The following is a 5,000-nucleotide window of genomic DNA, read 5'->3' as shown; positions in this document are numbered from 1 at the left end:
GTAGCAGTAGCAGTAGCAGTAGTAGTAGTAGTAGTAGTAGCAGTAGCAGTAGCAGTAGCAGTAGCAGCAGTAGCAGTAGCAGTAGCAGTAGCAGTAGCAGCAGTAGCAGTAGCAGTAGTAGAAGTAGTAGTAGCAGTAGCAGTAGTAGAAGTAGTAGTAGCAGTAGCAGTAGCAGTAGCAGTAGTAGAAGTAGTAGTAGTAGTAGTAGCAGTAGCAGTAGCAGTAGCAGTAGCAGTAGCAGTAGTAGTAGTAGTAGCAGTAGCAGTAGCAGTAGTAGAAGTAGTAGTAGCAGTAGCAGTAGTAGTAGTAGTAGTAGTAGTGTAGTAGTAGTAGCAGTAGTAGTAGAAGTAGTAGTAGTAGTAGCAGTAGCAGTAGTAGTAGTAGCAGTAGCAGTAGCAGTAGCAGTAGCAGTAGCAGTAGTAGTAGTAGTAGTAGTAGTAGAAGTAGTAGTAGCAGTAGCAGTAGTAGCAGTATCAGTAGTAGTAGCAGTAGCAGTAGCAGTAGTAGAAGTAGCAGTAGCAGTAGCAGTAGCAGTAGCAGCAGTAGCAGTAGCAGTAGTAGCAGTAGCAGTAGCAGTAGCAGTAGTAGAAGTAGAAGTAGAAGTAGTAGTAGCAGTAGCAGTAGCAGTAGCAGCAGTAGCAGTAGCAGTAGCAGTAGCAGTAGCAGTAGCAGTAGCAGTAGTAGCAGTAGTAGCAGTAGCAGTAGCAGTAGCAGTAGCAGTAGTAGAAGTAGTAGTAGTAGTAGTAGTAGAAGTAGTAGTAGTAGTAGTAGAAGTAGTAGTAGTAGTAGTAGTAGTAGTAGAAGTAGTAGTAATAGTAGAAGTAGTAGTAGTAGTAGTAGTAGTAGTAGTAGTAGAAGTAGTAGTAGTAGAAGTAGTAGTAGTAGTAGTAGTAGTAGTAGTAGCAGTAGTAGCAGCAGTAGCAGTAGTAGTAGTAGTAGTAGTAGCAGCAGTAGCAGTAGTAGTAGTAGTAGTAGTAGTAGTAGTATAAGTAGTAGTAGTAGAAGTAGTAGTAGTAGTAGTAGTAGTAGTAGTAGTAGTAGTAGTAGTAGAAGTAGTAGTAGTAGTAGTAGAAGTAGTAGTAGCAGTAGTAGCAGTAGTAGTAGTAGTAGCAGTGTAGCAGTAGCAGTAGTAGTAGTAGGAGTAGCAGTAGCAGTAGCAGTAGCAGTAGCAGTAGTAGTAGTAGTAGCAGTAGCAGTAGCAGTAGTAGAAGTAGTAGTAGCAGTAGCAGTAGTAGTAGTAGTAGTAGTAGTGTAGTAGTAGTAGCAGTAGTAGTAGAAGTAGTAGTAGTAGTAGCAGTAGCAGTAGTAGTAGTAGCAGTAGCAGTAGCAGTAGCAGTAGCAGTAGCAGTAGCAGTAGTAGTAGTAGTAGTAGTAGTAGAAGTAGTAGTAGCAGTAGCAGTAGTAGAAGTAGCAGTAGCAGTAGCAGTAGCAGTAGCAGCAGTAGCAGTAGCAGTAGTAGCAGTAGCAGTAGCAGTAGCAGTAGCAGTAGTAGAAGTAGAAGTAGAAGTAGAAGTAGAAGTAGTAGTAGCAGTAGCAGTAGCAGTAGCAGCAGTAGCAGTAGCAGTAGCAGTAGTAGCAGTAGCAGTAGCAGTAACAGTAGCAGTAGCAGTAGTAGCAGTAGTAGCAGTAGCAGTAGCAGTAGCAGTAGCAGTAGTAGAAGTAGTAGTAGTAGTAGTAGTAGAAGTAGTAGTAGTAGTAGTAGAAGTAGTAGTAGTAGTAGTAGTAGTAGTAGAAGTAGTAGTAATAGTAGAAGTAGTAGTAGTAGTAGTAGTAGTAGTAGTAGTAGTAGAAGTAGTAGTAGTAGAAGTAGTAGTAGTAGCAGTAACAGTAGTAGCAGTAGTAGCAGTAGCAGTAACAGTAGTAGTAGTAGTAGTAGTAGCAGTAGCAGTAGCAGTAGCAGTAGCAGCAGCAGCAGCAGCAGCAGCAGCAGCAGTAGCAGTAGCAGTAGCAGAAGTAGCAGTAGCAGTAGCAGTAGCAGTAGCAGCAGCAGCAGCAGCAGCAGCAGCAGCAGCAGCAGTAGCAGTAGAAGTAGTAGTAGCAGTAGCAGTAGCAGTAGCAGTAGCAGTAGCAGTAGCAGTAGAAGTAGCAGTAGCAGTAGCAGTAGCAGTAGAAGTAGCAGTAGCAGTAGCAGTAGCAGTAGCAGTAGCAGCAGCAGCAGCAGCAGTAGCAGTAGCAGTAGCAGTAGCAGTAGCAGTAGCAGTAGCAGTAGAAGTAGTAGTAGTAGTAGCAGTAGCAGTAGCAGTAGCAGTAGTAGTAGTAGTAGTAGTAGTAGTAGAAGTAGTAGTAGCAGTAGCAGTAGCAGTAGCAGTAGCAGTAGTAGAAGTAGTAGTAGTAGTAGTAGTAGTAGCAGTAGCAGTAGCAGTAGCAGTAGCAGTAGCAGTAGTAGTAGTAGTAGCAGTAGCAGTAGCAGTAGTAGAAGTAGTAGTAGCAGTAGCAGTAGTAGTAGTAGTAGTAGTAGTGTAGTAGTAGTAGCAGTAGTAGTAGAAGTAGTAGTAGTAGTAGCAGTAGCAGTAGCAGTAGCAGTAGCAGTAGCAGTAGCAGTAGCAGTAGCAGTAGCAGTAGCAGTAGCAGTAGTAGTAGTAGTAGAAGTAGTAGTAGCAGTAGCAGTAGCAGCAGTATCAGTAGTAGTAGCAGTAGCAGTAGCAGTAGTAGCAGTAGCAGTAGCAGTAGCAGTAGCAGTAGCAGTAGCAGTAGCAGCAGCAGCAGTAGCAGTAGCAGTAGCAGTAGTAGCAGTAGCAGTAGCAGTAGCAGTAGTAGAAGTAGAAGTAGAAGTAGAAGTAGAAGTAGTAGTAGCAGTAGCAGTAGCAGTAGCAGCAGTAGCAGTAGCAGTAGCAGTAGTAGCAGTAGCAGTAGCAGTAGCAGTAGCAGTAGCAGTAGCAGTAGTAGCAGTAGTAGGAGTAGCAGTAGCAGTAGCAGTAGCAGTAGCAGTAGTAGAAGTAGTAGTAGTAGTAGTAGTAGAAGTAGTAGTAGTAGTAGTAGAAGTAGTAGTAGTAGTAGTAGTAGTAGTAGAAGTAGTAGTAATAGTAGAAGTAGTAGTAGTAGTAGTAGTAGAAGTAGTAGTAGTAGAAGTAGTAGTAGAAGTAGTAGTAGTAGTAGTAGTAGTAGTAGAAGTAGTAGTAATAGTAGAAGTAGTAGTAGTAGTAGAAGTAGTAGTAGTAGTAGTAGTAGTAGTAGTAGTAGTAGTAGTAGCAGCAGTAGCAGCAGTAGTAGTAGTAGTAGTAGCAGCAGTAGCAGTAGTAGTAGTAGTAGTAGTAGTAGTAGAAGTAGTAGTAGTAGAAGTAGTAGTAGTAGTAGTAGTAGTAGTAGTAGTAGTAGTAGCAGCAGCAGCAGTAGCAGTAGCAGTAGCAGTAGTAGCAGTAGCAGTAGCAGTAGCAGTAGTAGAAGTAGAAGTAGAAGTAGAAGTAGAAGTAGTAGTAGCAGTAGCAGTAGCAGTAGCAGCAGTAGCAGTAGCAGTAGCAGTAGTAGCAGTAGCAGTAGCAGTAGCAGTAGCAGTAGCAGTAGCAGTAGTAGCAGTAGTAGGAGTAGCAGTAGCAGTAGCAGTAGCAGTAGCAGTAGTAGAAGTAGTAGTAGTAGTAGTAGTAGAAGTAGTAGTAGTAGTAGTAGAAGTAGTAGTAGTAGTAGTAGTAGTAGTGTAGTAGTAGTAGCAGTAGTAGTAGAAGTAGTAGTAGTAGTAGCAGTAGCAGTAGCAGTAGCAGAAGTAGTAGTAGCAGTAGCAGTAGTAGTAGTAGTAGTAGTAGTGTAGTAGTAGTAGCAGTAGTAGTAGAAGTAGTAGTAGTAGTAGCAGTAGCAGTAGCAGTAGCAGTAGCAGTAGCAGTAGCAGTAGCAGTAGCAGTAGCAGTAGCAGTAGCAGTAGTAGTAGTAGTAGAAGTAGTAGTAGCAGTAGCAGTAGCAGCAGTATCAGTAGTAGTAGCAGTAGCAGTAGCAGTAGTAGCAGTAGCAGTAGCAGTAGCAGTAGCAGTAGCAGTAGCAGTAGCAGCAGCAGCAGTAGCAGTAGCAGTAGCAGTAGTAGCAGTAGCAGTAGCAGTAGCAGTAGTAGAAGTAGAAGTAGAAGTAGAAGTAGAAGTAGTAGTAGCAGTAGCAGTAGCAGTAGCAGCAGTAGCAGTAGCAGTAGCAGTAGTAGCAGTAGCAGTAGCAGTAGCAGTAGCAGTAGCAGTAGCAGTAGTAGCAGTAGTAGGAGTAGCAGTAGCAGTAGCAGTAGCAGTAGCAGTAGTAGAAGTAGTAGTAGTAGTAGTAGTAGAAGTAGTAGTAGTAGTAGTAGAAGTAGTAGTAGTAGTAGTAGTAGTAGTAGAAGTAGTAGTAATAGTAGAAGTAGTAGTAGTAGTAGTAGTAGAAGTAGTAGTAGTAGAAGTAGTAGTAGAAGTAGTAGTAGTAGTAGTAGTAGTAGTAGAAGTAGTAGTAATAGTAGAAGTAGTAGTAGTAGTAGTAGTAGTAGAAGTAGTAGTAGTAGAAGTAGTAGTAGTAGTAGTAGTAGTAGTAGTAGTAGTAGCAGCAGTAGCAGCAGTAGTAGTAGTAGTAGTAGCAGCAGTAGCAGTAGTAGTAGTAGTAGTAGTAGTAGTAGAAGTAGTAGTAGTAGAAGTAGTAGTAGTAGTAGTAGTAGTAGTAGTAGTAGTAGTAGTAGTAGTAGTAGCAGCAGCAGCAGTAGCAGTAGCAGTAGCAGTAGTAGCAGTAGCAGTAGCAGTAGCAGTAGTAGAAGTAGAAGTAGAAGTAGAAGTAGAAGTAGTAGTAGCAGTAGCAGTAGCAGTAGCAGCAGTAGCAGTAGCAGTAGCAGTAGTAGCAGTAGCAGTAGCAGTAGCAGTAGCAGTAGCAGTAGCAGTAGTAGCAGTAGTAGGAGTAGCAGTAGCAGTAGCAGTAGCAGTAGCAGTAGTAGAAGTAGTAGTAGTAGTAGTAGTAGAAGTAGTAGTAGTAGTAGTAGAAGTAGTAGTAGTAGTAGTAGTAGTAGTAGAAGTAGTAGTAATAGTAGAAGTAGTAGTAGTAGTAGTAGTAGAAGTAGTAGTAGTAGA

The 5,000-nt window shown here is 42.0% G+C and overlaps 1 protein-coding gene across 1 annotated transcript in view; it reads right to left on the bottom strand.

Moving 5' to 3' along the window:
* Positions 1-5,000, bottom strand: part of chp2 (calcineurin-like EF-hand protein 2) — a 36,911-nt gene that overhangs the window by 14,775 nt on the left and 17,136 nt on the right. The gene's annotated exons all lie outside the window — the stretch shown is intronic.

This window comes from Eucyclogobius newberryi, unplaced genomic scaffold (assembly GCF_026437365.1).
Source record: "Eucyclogobius newberryi isolate DKJ021-1_F unplaced genomic scaffold, fEucNew1.0.hap1 SCAF_10, whole genome shotgun sequence".
Taxonomy (NCBI): domain Eukaryota; kingdom Metazoa; phylum Chordata; class Actinopteri; order Gobiiformes; family Gobiidae; genus Eucyclogobius; species Eucyclogobius newberryi.
This window is presented reverse-complemented; position numbering and strand designations above follow the sequence as displayed.